This window comes from Hyla sarda, chromosome 13 (assembly GCF_029499605.1).
Source record: "Hyla sarda isolate aHylSar1 chromosome 13, aHylSar1.hap1, whole genome shotgun sequence".
Lineage (NCBI taxonomy): Eukaryota > Metazoa > Chordata > Amphibia > Anura > Hylidae > Hyla > Hyla sarda.
In genome coordinates, this window is record NC_079201.1 from 49,583,180 (window position 1) to 49,606,282 (window position 23,103).

The 23,103-nt window shown below is 41.5% G+C and overlaps 1 non-coding gene and 3 pseudogenes across 1 annotated transcript; all 4 read left to right on the plus strand.

The window, feature by feature from the left end:
- The first annotated feature begins 496 nt into the window (after window positions 1-496).
- On the plus strand, window positions 497-692 carry LOC130297852 (U2 spliceosomal RNA). The gene has a single exon (XR_008849717.1). It is a non-coding gene; the product is annotated as a U2 spliceosomal RNA (small nuclear RNA).
- Window positions 693-7,877: 7,185 nt separating this feature from the next.
- LOC130297822 (U2 spliceosomal RNA) lies at window positions 7,878-8,007 on the plus strand (annotated as a pseudogene).
- Window positions 8,008-9,389: 1,382 nt separating this feature from the next.
- Window positions 9,390-9,568, plus strand: LOC130297860 (U2 spliceosomal RNA; annotated as a pseudogene).
- Window positions 9,569-17,370: 7,802 nt separating this feature from the next.
- On the plus strand, window positions 17,371-17,538 carry LOC130297876 (U2 spliceosomal RNA; annotated as a pseudogene).
- Window positions 17,539-23,103: the final 5,565 nt, after the last annotated feature.

Sequence of the window (23,103 nt, forward strand, 5' to 3'; positions counted from 1 at the left end):
GCCGGGTTTTCCAACACCGAAGAGGATTTGCAAGCACAGCAAAGTGTCCAAGAGAGGGATGCCACGAAGAGGAGACTGTTTTACATCTTTTATGGACGTGATTTTTCTAAAAGGATATGGACTAAAATGCTGCCACTTTTAAACAAAATTGCTGCTATAAAAGACTTGGACTATAATATGGTTTTATATGGGTGTTTGGACTGTCCCGGCGAACAAGAGAAACGGAAGGCATGGCAAATAATAAACTGTGTGAAGTCAGCTCTGTGGAAAAATAGGAATATTTTATTATTTAAAAAGGACATTTTATCTTTCGATGATGTTATTGGAATGATTTTAAGTGAAATGTACATCAATCTTTTAATCGATAAACAAAGTGATGAGTTTGCATTTTTAAAATGGCATTATACCGACTGGCACATGTGAAATTGTAAAATTGTAAGTTTTTATGTTCCCCTGTTTTCAATGCTTGTATGTTAAAACTTGAAACTTAAATAAAATAGGTGTGTACCTGTGAAGGTGCAGCCAAGTATAAAAAAAATTCTGTTCTTATCAGTTTAATATCTGATACGTCCCCTATCTGGGGGCCATATATTAAATGGATTTTTGAGAACGGGGGCCGATTTCAAAACTTGCTTCCGTCGCCCTATGCATTGACCCGATATGGCAGTATCTTCGGGTACAGTGCACCACCCCATTACAGTGTTAAAAAGAAAGATTCCTTGTTTCATTGCTACTTGCTTGCTGGCTAGCTAGTCCTGTGGGCCTTGCTGCTGCAGCCAAAAAACAAAAGGTGGTGCTGCTTGTGTCTGGCCGCTGTTGGAGCGTCCAGGCACAGGACTTCTGCTGCTTGCTGCTGATTAAATGGCCTCCTTAATTGGATAATCTCAGCAGCTAGCACACCTGTGCAGGTTGGACATGACATGATAAGTAGCTGTCTTTTAGCTGGTGGGTGCTGAATTTTCCTAATTGACATACACGGGGGTCTCCTGGCTGTTCACACAGGTGTGTCATTGCTGTTGATTGACCATGCATTGGTTCTGTGGTATTGCAAAGATAAAGACAAATGTTTCCGGCCATCCATTGCACTAATGGATTGGTCATCAGCTGGCTGTCTATGTCCCTCATCAATATAGACCAAAGTACAGAGGGTTAGGCTATTCTATTGAAGACCTACCTAATGTATCAAAAGGCGCAAGGCCCTTGATAAATTCTGTGCACAGACTTTGAGATCTATGCTTTAGACTGTATTTAAACCTGCTCCAACATGGACTGACATTTTGGCATACTTTCAGCCGATGCGACTTGTCACTGAAAAGTTGCTTTTGATATATTCAGCACCAATGCATAATGTTCTAAAAATCCTCTAGAGGCTAAAGTCGCAGAAATGTCGCACATATTTGGCCTGCGACTTTCTTTGCGACAAATTTAGACAGGAAAAATCTGTATAAATCCTTTGAAAATTATCCCCCAGTGTCTCCATCTGCTGGCGGTATTGAATAAGCATTGCTGCAATGATAGGGTCTGAATAAGAAAAAGAATAAGAAGAAAAATAAGAATAATACACAGAAAAAAGGAGGAAAGAAGAAAAACGTGGAAAAATGGAAAAAAAAGGTAAGAGGAAAAGAAGGGAGAAAAAGGTGAAAACGGGTTTAAAAATGAATTCGGCGAAGAAAGATATATATATATATATATATATATATATATATATATATATATGTGTATGTAAAAAGGGCCAGGGGTGTGGAGCAATCGGCACTGTCTGAAACCAAGAGCTTGTAGCTCAGCAGCGGGTGCTCTGCCTCTAAGGTCTTGACCCCAAACCAGGATAAATCCAGTAAACAAGTGAAGAAGCGGCACTCCAAAAATCCTTTAGGTTGTATTTATTCATCCATCAGGTGCAAAAGTGCGACATTTCAGCCTCACAATGAGGCTTTTCTCAAGCAATTACAATGTGTTACATCACTTCCTTTTATGTCAAGAAACAGTGTGACATCACCATCTCATTAACATAGCATAACAAACTACATCAAAGTGCACATATATATCATCAATAGTAGTATATCTCAATCTGTGTATACCTAGTGTCCAGTGATAACATAAACCATCACATCCCAATATACATTAAACACCATTGTACACAGTTTATACAAAATGATTACATAGTTTCACCTCAGTGGGCCGTCCTTGTGCTTCTCACCTCCGCCTCCGCTGTCATGTGTCCACGAGATCATCTGTTTGTAAAAGACTGCACAGACACGGAAGTGCCGTCCCACATCACATCAGACTCGTCCCGTCATTCCGTGCCTGCGCATGCGCAGCTTAACTATAATGGGGCGCTGGAACCATAGCTTGTCGGCCATGGCATGACAGCGCGGCGCCTTCACCCAGCGCATGCGCACCGCGCTCACATGCCTTCCCCGGCCATCTTATGGCAGGGCAGCGATCCCATAATTAGAATTGTGCAACATTACCGGGCTCCATAGAGGGCATGTATCACAAGTAAAACAAAAATCACACGACATCACTCACACACCTCTCTTTATATATGTGGTTATCCTACCTAATCACTCATTCCACACAGAATGCTATGATGTCGTGTGATTTTTGTTTTACTTGTGATACATGCCCTAAGATGATCCCTAGGGGTCTTAAACCTCATCTTAGACCGAATTTATTTCCAGCGAATGAACAATGTTGTCACACCTTTGAGGGACTAACTAACAAGTACGCCTTTGATGTGATCCTCCTCAATATTGAGTACCTCCAGAAAGAGATTATAACCATACAATCTAAAGTCAAGGCGGATGAAGATAAATTGAGGTCTGTGATGGAGGAAGCGGAACATTCTACCTACATGGACAATATCCTGAAGAAATTTAGAGAGGAACAAGAGGAGAACAAAAGGCAAAAATTTCATCGTGACACGGAGGACTGTAAGGATGGACAAATCTATGGTTGGCAGCAGCAACAGGATCCACAAGATAGGAACCGCAAGCGCAATGGGCCCTATCAGCCAAAAGTGAAAAGTCAATCTAAACCAACTAAATCTTTTTTAGTGAACAATGAAGTGGAAACCCCAGGCGTAGAAGGGGACACACCAGGAGAGGACGTAGGAGGAGACAAGAAGGCGGTCAACACACACAACAAGGGCAATCGGACAACTTCCACCAAGTAGATGGACTTACTGAGACTGAAAATTTGGTGGTAAATATCTCTTCACGTACTTTTTCTGATGTTGAATGTAAATTACTAAATCGGGGCCTGTCATTTTGCCCTACGCCTCATGTAGATTGGTTACAAGTGCGTGCTGATTTTTTCTCCTTAGTTAGGAATGTTAAATTAAAAGTTTGGTTTTCCACCAGTGCATTGAAAGGTGATAAGAATGTTAATGATCACATCAGTGAGCTGCGCTTACGTGATGTAATTCTTCGGAATAAAAGTGAATTTATACCCCCGCTGACATCAGAGGCTATAAATACCTTTGCAGCACTGGTGGAAAAAGATATATGTGAATTAAGAGATGAGGAGATCAATCACGTGTTAAATATACACAGCAATTTGACAGGACCTGAGTATAAGGTATTGAGGGAGATTGTCCATGATGACAACATCATAATTAAACCCGCCGACAAAGGCGGGGCGGTTGTCATCATGGACAAAAAAGATTACCTCAATGAGGTCTATAGACAGATCAGAGATACAGAGGTGTACAGATGTACCGGACAAGACCAATGATCGAGAAACGCCTGAAGATCCTCATTGATAACGCCCTAGCAATAGATGTTGTTGATGACGATCTTCACGATTTTCTCCTCCCTAAACATCCCAAGACACCAACGATATACATGCTCCCTAAGATCCATAAATGTCTATCACAACCACCGGGGAGACCCATTGTCTACGGGAGGGACTCGATCTTGAGTCCCTTAGCGATTTATGTCGATAAATTTTTGCGACTATATGCGGTTAACACCAAATCTTATATTAAGGATACGACGGATTTTTTGTCTAAGCTCAAAGAGGTTGCTCTACCTGATAATTAACATGCTGGTCTCGTTTGACGTGACGAGCTTGTACACATCCATTAATCATGAAAGGGTTGTTCGGAAGGTTCTCCTAGATGATCCACATTCGGATGAGTGTAAAGAATTCATTATGTGTTTAGTTGACATTATCCTCAGTTGCAATTATTTTAAGTTTGACAAAGATTTTTTTATTCAATTAAAGGGCACGGCTATGGGGTCCAATACGACGTGGAGGAGTCGTCAATATACCAATCCCCCCACTTTATTAACATCTTAAGGTGGTGGAGGTATATTGACGATGTGTTTGCCATTTGGAAAGGCAAAGAGGTACAACTTAATCGTTTTTTTTCTGAACTTAATACTATTGATAGTGATATTAAGTTCACCATGGTCGCCTCGATAACCGGTGTCCAATTTTTGGACACATGGGTCTATGTGGAAGATGGTGTTCTTAAAACTGACCTATATGTAAAACCCACTGATAAGAATAACCTTCTAATGTTTGATAGTTCACATCCCAGTAACATGATCAAATCTCTCCCATGTAGCCAGTTCCTGAGAGTTAACAGGATTGTTGAAGACCCTGTAAAACGACGGGAGAGGCTTGAGATGATGGGAGATACATTTTTGTATAGAGGCTACCCTAAAGGGTTAGTAGATTCTCAAAAGAAAAAGGTTACTGAGGTCAGTACATTAGATTTTGGTGAAAAAACTAATAATGAGAACTTGATTAAACGTATTCCGTTTGTGTCTACATATACTCCTATCAGCACACGCATTGGGCGGAGTATACGTAGGCATTTGAAGATTATTTCCAGTACCTATGATAAGATCCCTGAATTAGCGGTTCCTCCTATTCTTGCTTACAGGAGAAGCCCCAATTTGCGAGACAAACTGGTGAGGGCGGATCCTTTTAAGAGGGAAATGAGTCTTTCTTTGCAGTTGAAACCTGGGTGCTTCCCCTGTATGCAATGTGAAAATTGTAAACTGATGAAAAAAGGTAATGTCTTCAAACACCCTTCTTTAAATGTGGAATGTAAAATTAAACATCATCAGACGTGCAAATCAGACTATGTAATCTATGCACTTATCTGCCCTTGCCCCCTCATTTACATTGGAGAGACCACTACAGAGTGTCCATTAATATTAAATAATCACAAATCCTCTACAAGAACAAGAAAAACTGAACTTCCAATACCGCGGCATTTTATTGAACATAACCATACAATAGAACAAATGAGGTTTACGATCATAGATCATGTCCTGCCACTAAAGATGGGGGGTGACAGGGAAAAATTACTAAAAACAAAGGAATTATTTTGGATTGATAAGATGAAGGCTCTGCAACCGTATGGTTTGAATATTGATTTCTAATTAAAACCATTAGTAAAGTGAAATGCACAGGTGTTTAACCTTATGTATTCCCTTGGATAAATGTCAATGACTATTTCTCTTTGTACAGTTTATTATTTTACATCCTTATATTTATGTATTTCTTTTTCTTTCTCTCTCTTTTAGTGCACCTGGTTTGTAATCACCTCACTGGATTGTCCTCTGCTTCACCGAGTATCCTCCGAATTGTGATCACGAATAGAGATTCATGAAGATGGATATTTTGTTTCTAAATATGATTTAATGTGCAACTTTAGGGCTAGGATAACATAACAGTATACTGTGATATCCATTTGAGTGGTTTTGTTCATATTGGTGTAAACTATAAATAAAACGCTATTCGTGGCATATGGTGTGGATATTGATGAGATATGGACACACAGGTGGCTATTTTTTACATTAGTCTTCTATTGATTGTGGCCTATGGTCCCTCACACAAAATTTTGTGTAACTTAGTCCTATTGGTGTGTTGGTACACGTACATGTGTTGTCCAGAGGGTGTGAGGACTTAGTTGTCCAGAAGGTATCATGTAACAAGTGTATTATAATTATCCCAAGGACAGGCTCGATTTGGCTGGTTGACAGCTTTGGGACGGTACCTTGACTTGTTGGTATTCTCCCCATTTTTGGTAATAAATCGATCATGGGAGGCCCGATACACTACTGTTCATGTATGAATGTAGATGACTGTGTGTGTAGGGCTCCACAGGCTATAAATAGTTAAAGACACTATATTGCGTGACATGATTCAGTTCATGTTATGTGACTTGTTTAAAAAGATGCCCACCTGTTAAGTAGTACATACTCACCTTCTCTTTATATATGTGGTTATCCTACCTAATCACTCATTCCACACAGAATGCTATGATGTTGTGTGATTTTTGTTTTACTTGTGATACATGCCCTCTATGGAGTAAACAGTTTACTTTATAGTTTCAGTCAAGCCCGGTAATGTTGCACAATTCTAATTATGGGATCGCTGCCCTGGCATAAGATGGCCAGGGAAGGCATGTGAGCGCGGTGCGCATGCGCTGGGTGATGCCGCAGCGCTGGGTGATGCCGCAGCGCTGTCATGCCGTGGCCGACGAGCTATGGTTCCAGCGCCCCATTATAGTTAAGCTGCGCATGCGCAGGCATGGAATGCCGGGACGAGTCTGATGTGACGTGGAACGGCACTTCCGTGTCTGCGCAGTCGATCTGTTTACAAACAGATGATCTCGTGGACACATGACAGCGGAGGCGGAGGTGAGAAGCACAAGGACGGCCCACTGAGGTGAAACTATGTAATCATTTTGTATAAACTGTGTACAATGGTGTTTAATGTATATTGGGATGTGATGGTTTATGTTATCACTGGACACTAGGTATACACAGATTGAGATATACTACTATTGATGATATATATGTGCACTTTGATGTAGTTTGTTATGCTATGTTAATGAGATAGTGATGTCACACTGTTTCTTGATATAAAAGGAAGTGATGTAACACATTGTAATTGCTTGAGAAAAGCCTCATTGTGAGGCTGAAACGTCGCACTTTTGCACCTGATGGGTGAATAAATACAACCTAAAGGATTTTTGGAGTGCCGCTTCTTAACTTGTTTACTGTATATATGTATGCATGTATAGATACACATATATAAATGTATTCTCCATTGAGATATTGCTGCTGCGTCCAGGAGCCTTAGCACTGTGCTATGATGTCACTCAATACCACTGACATTGCGAGGTGTAAACAACATCTCACCTTTGCTGTGTATGTGACTATGGAGCTGGTGATGTTGTCTAGAACCTTCATAGAAGCAACAGGAGATTGTTGCATCCATCTAGAACCCTTAGAACTACTGTGCTATGATGTCACTCACTTCCACTGGCCTTGCAAAGTGTAAACAACAACTCACCTTTGTTGTGTATGTAACCATGGAGATTGTGATGTCGCCTAGAACCTTCACAGAACCAACAGCTTTATGAGAATCAGCACTGCCATGAGCAGAACCATCACCTCCATAGGTTGTCAAATAACCCTGATTTAACCCAAACAAGTGAGTCCAATAGGGTGCAGGCATGTCCTCTATCCTTACAGCTTCCCGTGGCTGTTGGTTTGATACCGTTTGGGGACAGCCAAGGAGGCATCTGCAGGCAACAAAGGTAGGTGTGTGCTTGTGTGTGTGTGTGTTTCCTATGCAGATCCTAAGCCCAGTGTCACATGCAAGTAGGAGGGCTCCTGGCAAATCCAGGTTATGGATTGCATTTAAAAATGCTCCATCAGAGTGCAATGGCCTCCTGTCTTGCTGCTTAGCAATAATGATATGGGTTTAGGGTCTGCTGTGTGTACTGGTGGTTGACTGCCACCCAGCCAGAGTGTGTACGGGAGGCTGCCAGCCAGCCAGCCTCCCTTCCTGCAAGCAGTGATAGTGCACATGAAGGGAACATTGTTGGGCCCGCCCCTTTCACGGTTATCGCTTCTCGGCCTTTTGGCTAAGATCAAGTGTAGTTTCGGATCGCTTTGTCTGGTCAGAGGGTGTCTGGGGTACCCGGCTCCTTGGCCTGGGGGGATCGTCCTTCTCGGACTTCACCCCCCTGCTGCTATTAGGGAGCCGTCTTAGTCCCCAGACAACGGGAAGCGATCACCACCTACCTGCCTACCGTAGGGGAGGTGTTATTTGGATGGTCATGGCTGGAGAAAGAAACCGCATCGGAAGGAGTCCCGGAGTATGCAAAGCTCCGTAATGGAATTCGGATCTCGCTATTGGATATTAGGAAGAAAGAAAAAGGTGTGTGATTCGTTGTCGAGGAGATCTTATTCAAGCTTTTGGACATAAAGAAGGAACAAATCCTGTCAATGTTGGAGTTTCCGAGAAGCGGTAATTATGATATTGTATTCATCTCTGAAGAAGATTTTGGATTGATTTGCAACAAGTTCCAGCAAGAAAAGGCTCATCCGGTATTGGAGGGAGTGGAAGTGATCCCACACTTCCCGAACCGGGAGAAAACCGTGACAGTGAGAATGTATAATCCTTATGTACAGGAAGAGGACATTACAACTTTTCTTTGTAGGTACTGTGACAATGTGGTGTCAAAAGGGAAAGTTATGAACCAATACGGTTTATGGACAACAAAGTGGAAATATCAAGTTAAATTGAAGCAAGATTCGGATGGTAAAGTGATAGTTCCGCCGAGGCGGTTCAAAATTGGGCCGGTTAATGGCGACTTATTTTTCTCGTGCATGGAGGAGTTCTGCAAAAAGTGTAAGCAGTACGGGCATAGGAAGGAGGTATGTACAAATTCATGGTGTTTCAAATGCCAGGAGGGAGGCCACGAAGCCGAGGAATGTGAAAAGAAAAAGAAATGTCATCTGTGTGGCCTGGAAGACCATTTAGTGAGTGTCTGTCCTAAGAGACAGACAAAGAAAAAGGAAACTGTCAAGAGAAACAGAGAGGAAGAATTGGAAGACGGTGGAGAGTCCGGGTTGGAAGAAATCCCAACCAGAAAGGTTGTAGATGAAAAGAAAAAGAGAGAAGAAAGGTATGTTCCGGTTAAGTATGGAGGTCACTTGGATGGTGTATTGGACAATCTGCCAAACGCAGAAAGAGAATCCTTTGATAAGGATTTGGCGGAATATAGGACAAAATTAGGTCCAAGGTGCAGCGAAGCCAGAGATAAGGTTTACTTTACTGGCACTTTATAGAAACATATAAAGTGCCAGTATGGTTGGCGCGACCTGCAAAAAGGGAGATGACAAATGGATCCCTAACACTTGGAATATTAGAATTTTTGTTGGTTTTTACATGGAGGAGGGGAATGTCTTTATAATTATTACTGTATAGTTGGTGTTTGTTTTTTTGTTAATGTATTTATTCTGGTTAAATGTTTTTTAATTAATTGTTTCGTTTGTGTTAAAAAGAAATAAATAATGGGTTACCTGATGATGAACAAAAAAATCAAGCTCAAATAAGATCTTAGAGCTCTGATGGAGTTTCTGAGGGTTAACTTAAAAAAAAAATCTTTTCTTATCAGTTTAATATCTGATACGTCTGGGGACGATATATTAAATGGATTTTTGAGAACGGGGGCCGATTTCGAAGCTTGCTTCAGTCGCCCTATACATTGACCCGATATGGCAGTATCTTCGGGTACAGTGCACCACCCCATTACAGTGTTAAAAAGAAAGACTCCTTGTTTCATTGCCACATGCTTGCTGGCTAGCTAGTCCTGTGGGCCTTGCTGCTGCTGCAGCCGAAAAACAAGAGGTGGTGCTGCTCGTGTCTGGCCGCTGTTGGAGCGTCCAAGCACAGGACTTATGCTGCTGCTGAATAAAAGGCCTCCTTAATTGGATCATCTCAGCAGCCAGCACACCTGTGCAGGTTGGACAGGACATGATAGGTAGCTGTCTTTTAGCTGGTGGGTGCTGAATTTTCCTAATTGACATAACATGGGGGGGGGTCTCCTGGCTGTTCACACAGGTGTGTCATTGCTGTTGATTGACCATGCATTGCTTCTGTGGTATTGCAAAGATAAAGACAAATGTTTCCGGACATCCGTTGCACTAATGGATTGGTCATCAGCTGGCTGTCTATGTCCCGCATCAATATAGACCAAAGTACAGAGGGTTAGGCTATGCTATTGTGCACCTACCTAATGCATCAGAAGGTGCGAGGCCCTTGCTAAATTCTGTGCACAGACTTTGAGATCTATGCTTTAGACTGTATTTAAACCTGCTCCAACATGGACTGACATTTTGGCATACTTTCAGCCGATGCGACTTGTCTGTCGCTGAAAAGTTGCTTTTGATATATTCAGCACCTATGTATAATGTTGTAAAAATCCTCTAGAGGCTAAAGTCGCAGAAATGTCGCACATATTTGGCCTGCGACTTTCTGTGCGACAAGTGTAGACAGGAAAAATCAGTCTAAATCCTTTTATAAATATCCCCCAGTGTCTCCATCTGCTGGCGGTATTGGATAAGCATTGCTGCAATGATAGGGTCTGAATAAGAAGAAAAATAAGAATAATACGCAGAGAAAAGAGAAAAGAAGAAAAACATGGAAAATGGAAAAAAAAAGTAAGAGGAAAAGAAGGGAGAAAAAGGTGAAAACAGGTTTAAAAATGAATTTGGCTAAGAAATATATATAATTAAGGCTGATTGTTATCAGCCTGGATTTGTGGGAGAGGCGGAGGCTCACCATAAATATAGCCTGCCTCTCTCCACCTTCATTGCAGGTCTCATTTTCGTGACCCACCCTCCCTCTCTCCCCTTTTCTCACATTTCACCTTTTAGGGTATGCCCCCTTATAGGTTTTACCCTCGACGATGTTTTGGGCACACCGTCAACCATCCTATTCAACTACATAGATTCAAGGTTCATCATTGGTATACTGCTGTAGCCATGACCACAAATATATGTATATATACACATATATAAATGTATTCTCCATTGAGATATTGCTGCTGCATCCAGGAGCCTTAGCACTGTGCTATGATGTCACTCAATACCACTGACATCGCGATATCTAAATAGCATCTCACCTTTGCTGTGTATCTGACTGACTATGGAGATGGTGATGTCGTCTAGAACCTTCAGAGAAGCAACAGGAGATTGTTGCATCCATCTAGAATGCATAGAACTACTGTGCTATGATGTCACTTACTTCCACTGGCCTTGCAAAGTGTAAACAACAACTCACCTTTGTTGTGTATGTAACCATGGAGATTGTGATGTCGCCTAGAACCTTCACAGAACCAACAGCTTTATGAGAATCAGCACTGCCATGAACAGAACCATCACCACCATAGATTGTCAAATAACCCGGATTTAACCCAAACAAGTGAGTCCAATAGGGTGCAGGCATGTCCTCTATCCTTACAGCTGTTGTTTTGATACCGTTTGGGGACAGCCAAGGAGGCATCTGCAGGCAACAAACATAGGTGTGTGCTTGTGTGTGTGTTTCCTATGCTGATCCTAAGCCCAGTGTCACATGCAAGTAGGAGGAGTAAGAAGGGTTCCTAGCAAATCCGAGTTATGGATTGCATTTAAAAATGCTCCATCAGAGTGCAATGGGCGCCTGTCTTGCTGCTTAGCACTAATGATATGGGTTTAGGGTCTGCCGTGTGTACTGGTGGTTGACTGCCACCCAGCCAGAGTGTGTATGAGAGGCTGGCTGGCAGCCTCCCTTCCTGCAAGCAGTGATAGTGCACATGAAGGGGACATTGTTGGGCCCGCCCCTTTCACGGTTATCACTTCTCAGCCTTTTGGCTTTGATCCTGTGCGGCTTACCGGCCAGGGTAGGAGTCGGAAGGGGTGGTCATCGGGGCCCTCTTTTGCGGGGGGCCCTGGATTGTTACTGGGTTGCGATAGTGGGTATCTTAACCTACAAAAATGAGCGGAGAGAGGACTCGAGGAGATGGTGCGTATTTACGTTCCTGGCGAACACCGGGGGACGATCGGATTGGACCAAGTTGTGCTGGAGATTCTTTGCAAGCTCCAGTACCTTCAGGTATGGCATGTAAACGCTATGCAAGATTTCTCTAGGCAAGGGATTTACGATATAACCTTTTATGATTCTGAGGTTTGCCAGAGAGTCTACATGGACTTAGAAGTGATGAAGAGGAGAAATGAGCCAGCTATGAGTAAGGTGAAAGTGGAACCATTATTCATGAATATGTCTAAGGTTGTTATAGTCCATATGTACAACCCAAAGGTTTCTGATGAGATGTTGACAAATTTTTTGTTCCGATATTGTGAGGAAGTTAAATTTCTTGGAAGACTCAAGAACAGACATGGGTACTTTAACTGTAAAAGGAAATTTATTGTAATATTTAAAAAGGATAAAGGAATGGAAGATGGAAGGAAGAGTATACCACAGGTGTTTTCTATTGGAGGAGAAAGAGGTTTTTGTTTTTATGAAGGACAGTTGCAGTACTATAGACGTTGACACACTTATGGACATGTACAGGAGTCTTGCCCTGAGCAAGGAGTATGCTGCAGGATTTGTGGGAAAACAGGTCACAACTCGAGTGAATGCACTGAGAAAAAAACGTGTGATATCTGTGGTAGTGAGGAGCATTTAGCTAGAGGCTGCAGCTTATGGTACAGAAAGAAAATGAGCTATGCTGATGCAGCAGGAAATAGAAGAGAGGAAAGAGGAGAAAGGCCAGTTGAGGATTTTTCCTGCCCGGGGACTGGGGGGTCATCAAGTCGGATTGAGTCTGATTCCTCTTGGTCCCCCCCTGGTGCCAGTTATTTGGAGGAGGTTTCGGTTAAAAATCTGGCCAAAACTCTGAAACTTAAAGATAGTCCTGAGGAGTTTAAGAAAAGGAATAGAGGACGGGGAAAGGTGCTCCTACATGACATTGTTTTGCTTATTTTTCCTTTTCTTACTAATATGTAAATGAGTTTAATTATAGGTTCCTAAAATGTACTCAGCATTAAATCCTTGGAGAGGGGGTCAGCTATTTTTGATTTATCTGCATATTCTTTTGACATCCTGGGTAGAGATGAGTGAACTTACAGTAAATTTGATTCGTCACAAACTTCTCGGCTCGGCAGTGGATGACTTTTCCTGCATAAATTAGTTCAGCTTTCCGGTGCTCCGGTGGGCTGTAAAAGGTGGATACAGTCCTAGGAGACTCTTTCCTTTTCCAGCCCACCGGAGCACCTGAAGGCTGAACTAATTTACGCAGGAAAAGTCATCAACTGCCAAGAAGTTTGTGACGAATCAAATTTACTGTAAGTTCGCTCATCTCTAATCCTGGGTCTCCAAGAATACTGTGTAGATGGGGACCCAAATATTTCTTGGCCTCATGGGCCATCTGTGTGGTCAGGCTCTATGGAGCGTAATTCTGGGGTGGGTATTTTATTTAAGTCATGAGTTTTTAGTTAAAAAATTAGTTCATGTTGTTCCTGGTAGGGTGTTATTAGTTCATTTTATGTTTAGGGGTTTAGTTTATAAGATTATTAATGTTTATGCTCCGGCTGGGAGGAAGGAAAGAAGGGAGGTTTTTGAGAAGTTATATTTCTTTTTTGAATGGGAGGGATGATGTTTTGCTTATAGGGGATTTTAATTGTATTATTTCAGAGGGAGATAGGAGTAGTTCAGCAGTGGGTGTTGGGAGTGGCTTGGACAATACAAGCAAGCAGCTTAAAGAAATTGTCAGTTTATTTGGGTGAAAAGGTGCTTTTGTTGAAAATAATGATGGTTCCATTGGTTATACTTATTTTTCTAATAATGTCAGTTCACGTATTGATTTTATTTTTGTCTCAAAACTAATGTCTGTTTCTAATTTCAGACGGAGGAGGTTACCGATCACGGATCATGCCTGGATTGAATGTGTGGTAAGAGGTGGTGGTCTGAGTGAGTATGGGAAGGGTGTTTGGAAGTTTAATCTGTCCTTGTTGGAGAACGAATGTGTGTTACAAGAATACAGGGAGCGTTTTGATGGATGAGTGTTGAGGAAGGATGAGTTTTATAGTATTGTGGAGTGGTGGGAGTAGGTGAAATTGGAGACTAAAAGGTTTTTTTTATTAAGAAAGGGTGTGACAAAGGGAGGAAAGATAGAGAAGAGTATGAGAGATGGCAAAGAAGGTTAGAGTATTTGTATGAATTGAGGCGTTTGGGGATGAGTGTTGAGAAGGAGATTGAGGAAGCTCGTGGAAGTGTGAATGAGTGTCTGGAGAGGAATGGAAGGAAGATTATTGCACAGGCTAGGGTTGAGGTGAAAGAGAAGGATGAGAAATGTACCACATTTTTCTTTAAAAAGGCATTCAGTAAAAAAAACGGAGATGATGAGTGTGTTTAAGAGTGATGGGGTAGAGGTTTTTGGTAAGGATGAGGTTTTGGAGGAAGTGTGGAAGTGTTATTCTGATTTATTCACGGAGAAGGAGCGGGATGTGACTCTAGAGGAGGAATGTTTGGGGTATGTGAATAAGTGCTTGGATGAGTTTGATGGGAGTTTTTTGGAGGGAGATGTGAGGAAGAGTGAGGTTGAGGATGCTGTGAATGGGATGAAGAAAGGAAAGGTGGCAGGGAGTGATGGTTTGCCTGTGGAATTTTATCTTGTGTTTTGGGATATGTTAGGTGATTATGTATGGGAGGTATGTAAGGAAGTTCTTAGGAGAGGGAAGTTATCTAAAAGTATGAGTGAGAGTGTGATTGTGTTATTGTTTAAAAAAGGGGATAAGAGGGACCTAAAAAATTGGAGGCCTATAGCGCTCTTAAATTGTGATTATAAAATAATTGCTAAAGTTATTGCGAATAGGTTGAAGGATGTGATTGATTGTATGGTAGGTGAGGAGCAAATGTGTGCAGTGCCTGATCGTAAGATTTCTCAGTGTTTGTTGGGGTTAAGGGATGTATTGTGGGATTGTAAAGCTAGGAAGCAAGGTGTGGCTGTTGTTACGGTAGATTTTGAGAAAGCGTATGACAGGGTGGTGCATGATTTATTGTTTCAAATTTTGAGGATAATGAATGTACCTGGAAGAATGGTGAGGTGGATTTAATGCTTGTATAGGGGTATTTGTTGTAAAGTTCAGATTAATGTTTTTTTGAGTAAGGGGGTAAAAATAGAGTCAGGGGTGTCCCCTGTCGCCAATCTTTTTATTTGCATGATTGAGCCTTTGTTCGGGATGATCAGGAGGGATAAGGTGATGCGGGGTATAGAAATACCTGGTAGTAATGGGAAGGATATGCGTGTGATTAGATATATGGATGATGTTACTGTTGTATGTAAGACAATGGCAGGGATAAGGCGTGCTAAGTTATTGATTGATTGTTTCTGTTTGATGAGTGGGTTTAAACTGAATGTTGACAAGAGCGGTTGTAAATTCTTTGAAGGATGGAGTGAAAGTGGGGTATGTGAGTGGCCTGTGAGAGAGGGGGTGTGGAAGTACTAGGTGTGGTGTTTGACAATGATTTGTATCGGAAGGAAAGTTGGGAGAGGGTTCTGGGGAGGGAGGGTAATAAAATCAATTTTTGGTCTTTAAGGACTTTATCTATTGAAGGAAGGGTTTTGATTATTAAGTCTGTTATAATTCCTATTTTACTTTATGTTAATTATGTGTTTCCTCCACCTGATAGGTGTCTATCAAGAATTATCAGGCAGATCTTTGTTTTCCTATGGAATTCAAATATGGAGAAACTGAGTCGTGGGAAAGTGGTGAAAAGCAGAATGCATGGTGGGAAAGGGATGATGAATGTGGAGGTGTTCCTGGCGGTAAAGTATGTCAGTTTTTGTGTCGCTGTGAGTGAAAAGGAATGTGTGTTTGGGTGCATGTTGAAGTATTTGGCTGGGAATGTGTTGGTGAAATATAAGTTAATGGAGAGAGATTTGAGAATGCCTGTGAGTTTTAATGTGCCTTGGTTTTACCAGAGGATTGAGAGGTGTATTAGGAGGAAACTCACTGGGAATACTGGCTCACTGAGTTGAAGCACGGGCACCATAATCTCTTCACCTTGTGGCACTCACCTCTTGATTCCCGGCCTTCTGGCTAGGATCAGAGAAATTTTTATAGATCCGGCCGGATGTCCGGGCAGTATATCTGCACACATTCACTTATTTATTTCTTTTTTGTCTCACTGTGTCACTTTTTGCGTGTTGTGTGTTCACAGGATTTGTCAGGATGCGGTAGCCCTTCTGGGTGTCCCTCCTGGCGGTCTAGGGGAGGTGTGTGTGGCCATTAGGTTCCGCACCTCCCTGCAAACACCCCTGCTTTGGCAGGGTACCTTCCGTAATCGGCTCTGCGGGCAGATACCTTGGCTAACGCCAAGGGGGATGCCGGGAGCATTTGTGGTCCCCTAGTAGCTTCGGCGAAAAGGGACATCGAACCCGGAACCTCGCAGGTACCTTTTGGTCCGGAGGCGAAGGGTAAGGTTTGTTGGGGGGCCTCTCTCCTATCAGAGAAGGGCTTGCGATAGACCGCATCCTTTGTGCACGTTTTTTTAGAGTAATACGTTTGCACTTTTTCTTGCACTTTGGGTGAATCGAAAGCACGTTCCTCGGCTTTAGAAAATAAAAAAATGCCTGTGAGTTTTAATGTGCCTTGGTTTTACCAGAGGATTGAGAGGTGTATTAGGAGGAATGATTTGGGTAGTGTGACTGAATGGGATGATAGTAAGAAGGTGATGAAAATACTGGAAAATAGGGAGATAGTTGAATGTGTGGGTGGATTGTCTGAGAATGAATGTAAGGTGTTGCGGAGAAATGTTAATAACAAAGAATTGACTAATAGACAAAAAGACCTGTCTTGGATGTTGGCCCTTGGGTGTCTGCCAACTCGTGTTTTTCAACGGAGAAGGAGGTTAGTGGATAGTGAAGTGTGTCCTAGGGATGGCTGTGGAGGATGTGAGAATTATGTACATGTGTTTTGGGAGTGTGGTTATGCAAAGTCTGTGTGGAGAGGAATGTCTGGCCTCATAAAGGGTCTTACTGGGATAGAAGTCCTATCTTTTCAGATGATGATGTATGGGTTGTGTGGATTGAGCAGAGAGAAAGCGAGAGTGTTATGGTTCGTAGTAAATTGTGTGAAAGAGGTTTTGTGGGATGTGAGGAATATTAAGATTTTTAAGCAGTCTGATGTGGGAGTGAATGAGTGTCTAGGCATGATCCGTGGTAAAATTTTTCTTTATGTTTTATGTCATCGGAAAAATTTTGGTTTTGATGATTGTGAAGGAATATGGAAACATAAAAAATGGAAAGATTGGTTATGATTTGCTTTCTAATTTTTTCTTTCTTTTCTTACAGAGTGAACTGATGAAGGGATTGCAGGAGGGACAGAATCCTTTGGGATATTTAAAGGGACAGATTTAAAGGGAAAGTTTTGTTTGGCTATATGTCTTTTTTCTTATTATACATGATGAAAATGTTTTGTTTATGTTTTTTGGTTCTGAAAATGTATGTTATATTTCATATGTTTATGATTACATATTGTGCATTTCCTTTGCAATAAAATTTGTACATTTACTTTTCACTAAAAATAAAAAAAATCTGTTCTTATTAGTTTATTATCTGATACGTCCCCTATCTGGGGACCATATATTAAATGGATTTTTGAGAACGGGGGCCGATTTCGAAGCTTGCTTCCGACCTAGTTTCATTGCTACTTGCTTGCTGGCTAGCTAGTCCTGTGGGCTTTGCTGCTGCAGCTGAAAAACAAAAGGGGGTGCTGCTTGTGCCTGGCCGCTGTTGGAGCGTCCAGGCACAGAACTTCTGTGCTGCTGCTGAATAAATGGCCTCGTTAATTGGATCATCTCAGCAGCCAGCACACCTGTGCAGGTTGGACATGACATGATAGCTAGCTGTCTTTTAGCTGGTGGGTGCTGAATTTTCCTAATTGACATACATGGGGGTCTCCTGGCTGTTCACACAGGTGTGTCATTGCTGTTGATTGACCATGCATTGGTTCTGTGGTATTGAAAAGATAAAAACAGATGTTTCCGGCCATCCGTTGCACTAATGGATTGGTCATCAGCTGGCTGTCTATGTCCCGCATCAATATAGACCAAAGTACAGAGGGTTAGGCTATTCTGTTGTGCACCTACCTAATGTATGAAAAGGCGCAAGGCCTTTGATAAATTCTGTGCACAGACTTTGAGATCTATGCTTTAGACTGTATTTAAACCTGCTCCAACATGGACTGACATTTCGGCATACTTTCAGCCGATGCGACTTGTCGCTGAAGTCGTTTTTGATATATTCAGCACCAATGCATAATGTTCTAAAAATCCTCTAGAGGCTAAAGACGCAGAAATGTCGCACATATTTGGCCTGCGACTTTCTGTGCGACAAATGTATACAGGAAAAATCTGTATAAATCCTTGGAAAATTATCCCCCAGTGTCTCCATCTGCTGGTGGTATTGATTAAGCATTGCTGCAATGGTAGGGTCTGAATAAGACGAAGGATAAGAAGAAAAATAAAAATAATACGCAGAGAAAAGAGGAGGAAAGAAGAAAAACGTGGAAAAATGGAAAAAAAAGTACGAGGAAAAGAAGGGAGAAAAAGGTGAAAACGGGTTTAAAAATGAATTCGGCAAAGAAGAAATATATATATATGTATATATACACATATATAAATGTATTATCCATTGAGATATTGCTTCTGCATCCAGGAGCCTTAGCACTGTGCTATGATGTCACTCAATACCGCTGACATCGCGAGATGTAAACAACGTCTCACCTTTGCTGTGTATGTGACTGACTATGGAGATGGTGATGTCTAGAACCTTCAGAGAAGTAACAGGAGATGGTTGCATCCATCTAGAACCCTTAGATCTACTGTGCTATGATGTCACTCACTTCCACTGGCCTTGCAAAGTGTAAACAACAAGTCACCTTTGTTGTGTATGTAACCATGGAGATTGTGATGTTGCCTAGAACCTCACAGAACCAACAGCTTTATGAGAATCAGCACTGCCATGAGCAGAACCATCACCGCCATTGGTTGTCAAATAACCCGTATCTAACCCAAACAAGTGAGTCCAATAGGGTGCAGGCAGGTGTGTGCTTGTGTGTTTGTTTCCTATGCAGTTCCTAAGCCCAGTGTCACATGCATGGATTGCATTTAAAAATGCTCCATCAGTGTGCAATGGGCTCCTGTCTTGCTGCTTAGCAATAATGATATGGGTTTAGGGTCTGCTGTGTGTACTGGTGGTTGACTGCCACCCAGCCAGAGTGTGTACGGGAGGCTGGCTTGCAGCCTCCCTTCCTGCAAGCAGTGATAGTGCACATGAAGGGGACATTGTTGGGCCCCCCCTTTCATGGTTATCGCTTCTCGGTCTTTTGGCTTCAAACCCGTATGGTTTACCTGGTGGGCTAGGAGTTGAAGGGGGTGATGATCGGGGCCCTCTTTGCGTGGGGGCCTGGGTTATTTCGGAGTTGCGATAGTGGGTTTCATCGCCTGCAAAAATGAGTGGAGGAGGAGAAAGGATTCACGGTATGGAGGATACGGTCAGGATTTTCGCCCCAATGGAACATCGGGGAACAGTTGGCCTGGACCAGATCGTGCTGGAGATTCTGCACAAGCTTCAATACTTCAAGGTAACAGATGTATTTGCAATGTCAGATTTCCCTAGACAGGGTATCTATGATATCACATTTTTTTATTCCGAGATTTGTCAGAGGGTCTACATGGACCTGGAAGGGATGAAAAGAAAGAATCAGCCGGATATCATGAGGAAGGTGAAAATAGAGCCTTTGTTCAGGAACATGGAAAAAGTGGTTATTGTACATATGTACAATCCTAAAGTGACAGACGCAATGGTTACAAATTTTCTGTTCCGTTACTGTGAGGTCAAGTTTTTTGGAAAGCTAAAGAACAAACACGGGTTTTTTAATTGTAAGAGACAATTTGTGGTGAAGTTTAAGAAGGATGATTCTATGGAAGAGGGTGTGAAGAGTATTCCCCATGTTTTTTCTATTGGAGGGGAACGTGGTTTTTGTTTTTATGAGGGGCAGCTTCAATTTTGTCGCAGATGTCAAGCCTATGGCCATGTGCAGGATGCCTATCCTCAAAAGGGTGTTGTTTGTAGGAACTGGGGCAAGACTGGACATGAGACAAGTGCTTGTGGTGAGAAAAAGACTTGTGATATTTGTGGGAGTTATGATCATTTGGCCAGAGGGTGTCACCTATGGTACAAGAGAAGGAGCTATGCTGATGCGGCTGGAAGTAGAGGTGAACAGAGTAAAGAGCAGAGAGTAGGAAGGGAAATTAGATCAATTTCAGGAGTTTCAGGTGTGGATGGAGGTGAAAAAGCTACTGTGGAGGAGGAGGGTGAAGTTGTGAGGAGCACAGGTGGTGTGATTGTTAAAAATTTTAATGCTCAGGTGGATGTGATTGAGAAGCCTGCTATGGAGACAGGGGCTGGGGAGGAACCTGTTGCTACTACTACAGGGAAAAAAGAGAGGAAGAAATTGGTCTCCATAAGTGAAGTGACATGTGCAAAAGTTGAGGAAGTTGGGAAAGTAGAAACTGTGTATAGTGATGTTTTTCCTTGTGAAAGCATGAGTGGTGATGTGGAATGTCCAGACCCAGTTGTGGGGGAGGAGGAGGGAATGGAATTCCAAGAGGATGTAGAGTCATCTGAAAAATCACTTACACCTGGTCTGGGGGTCAAGAGGACCCAGTTGTTGGAGAAGAAGAAATGTGCAGGGACTGTGATCCAGTGTCGCCTGATAGCCTTGCAACAGTAATGAGGAAGGTAGAGAGTCAAAATGTACATTTTTAACTATCATGGATACTAAAGGTTTGGTTTTATTCATTTTAGTTATCATGACTCTTACAGTAACAACCCTCAATGTAAGGAGTATGTAAGGAGAAGTGAGAAGAGCTGCAATTTTTGATGTGTTGGAAAATGTGAGTGGTGATATTAAAATCTGCACCTTAAGCTGATGAGTGGAGGATGGGACAATATTTTTGGTCAACTAGTACGGATAATAAGAATGAAGGAGTTGGTTTTTTAGTTAAAAATAATAATACTAAAGTTTTAAATTGCCAGATTTTAATACCCGGCCGTTGTATGGTTTTAAACTTTGAGTTTTTAGACCAGAGGATCAGAGTTTTTAATGTATATGCCCCAGCAGACAAACAAGAGCGGTTAGTTTTTTTTTTAGAATCCTAGAAGTTTTTCATCCCAGGTCGGGAAAGTACCATTGTGGCTAGTGATTTTAACTGTATTTGTAATAGTAATGACCGGGAGAGTACTGTGGAAGCCAGAACTGACGTTACCTCTAATGTTTTAAAGCAATTAGTACAAGACATTTTTGTGTCTGAAGGGATGAAGGTGTCCCGGTGCAATCAGGTGATGTCTATTTTCACGGATCATAAAATGTTATCTGCTGAAATAAGCATCTCAGAGTCCATTGCCTTTGGTAGGGGACTCTGGAAATTGAATGTGAGTTTACTGGAAGAAGAGGAGGTAACAGCAGGTTTTAAGAATATTTTTTTATCCTGTGCTGCGAAACAAGACTGTTTTAAAAATATTTTAGATTGGTGGGACTGGGCAAAAGGAAATGTTGTGGTTTATTTTAATTCTGTTTGCATTCGGAGAGCACAGGAGAAAAGGCGGAGAGATGAGGTTTTAGTTTCGCAGTTAGAGACTCTAAGTTTAAGAATGCTGGTGTGGAGGTGGATGCCGAGATTTCTAAAGTTAAGGAGGAAATGAAAGCAAGGTTGAAAGAAAGAGGTCGTAATATTGTTTACAGGGCTAAGGTGCAACATTTAGAGGAAAATTAACAATGTAGTCGATATTTAAAAAAAAATGTTTTAAGCCAAACGGGGTTTTTAAATCAGTTTTAACCCCTAATGGTGAAGTTGGCGGTAAGGAGATGGTGGAGGAGGTTGGTAAATTTTATAAAGCACTTTTTAGCAATGAAAGTAAAGCTAGCGAGAATGAAATGGACGACTACTGCAACATTTTTGAGAATAAAATTCCTGATGATGAGAAAGTTCTGTTGGTGGAAGATGTTTGTGAGAGTGAAATTGGAATGGCCAAAGGTAAAACGCCAGGGAGTGATGGCATTCCTGCGGAATTTTATATTGCATTTTGGCCTTTTTTAAAAGATGTTTTTACTCGGGTTGTGCAATATGTTTTTAAGTCTGGGATTTTAGCTGAATCAATGAAAAAAGGAATTATCACACTAATACATAAGAAAGGTGACGAACGTGATATTAAAAATTGGAGACCAATTTCATTGTTAAACAGTGACTATAAAATTATTGCTAAAATAGTTGCAAACAGACTTAGGCATATGGTGGATGATTATCAAGTATGTGCTGTACCCGGGAGAAGAATTACTGATAATTTATTGATTTTAAGGGATGTTATTTATCATTGTAATTTTAATAAGGTGCCTCTTTTAGTTGAATCTGTGGATTTCGAAAAAGCATATGACAAGGTAGCACACAAATTTATGTTTATGGCCTTGAAACATTTAGGGATCCCAGTGGAATTATTAAATGTAATTAAAGGGTTTTATAATGGTGTTACTGGGCAGATTTTAATGAATGGACATGTTGGGCCAACTTTTAAGATTTTATCAGGTGTTCGGCAGGGTTGTCCACTCTCCCCAATTCTTTTTGTCTGTGTCATCGAGGCTTTGTTAAAGAGTGTCCAGAAAGATAAACGTGTAAGTGGAGTTTTTATACCTGGCAGTGGTGGGAGTAATTTAAAAGTCTTAAGCTATATGGACGATGTCGCCTTTACATGCATGTCACAAGCTGATTTGGATAGAGTCAATTTGCATATTAGGATTTTTTGCTGTGTGGCTGGGATGTGTGTGAATTGGGGCAAATGTCAGTTAGTTAATTTTGGAAAACGTGCAGATGTGTTGGTGGATGGAGTGGAGATAAAGGAGAATATGGAGGTTTTAGGTGTCATTTTTGAAAATAATCTTAAAGGGACAGAGACTTATAACAAACTGGATTGCAAAATTGATTTTAAAAAAATGAATTTTTGGAAACTTAGAACTTTATCTCTGAAAGGAAAAGTGCTTGTTATTAAGACTGTGATTTTACCTTTACTACTGTATTCTACCTTGGTTTTTCCACCTGGGAAGCTCTGGATACAGAGGACAACAAGGAAACTTTTCATTTTTTCCATTTTGGATCCCCCAAAAATCACAAAGAGAGAAGGTTATGAGTAAAGCAAAGAACGGCTGATATGATTTTTCAGAAATTGATTTATTTTTAAAGTTA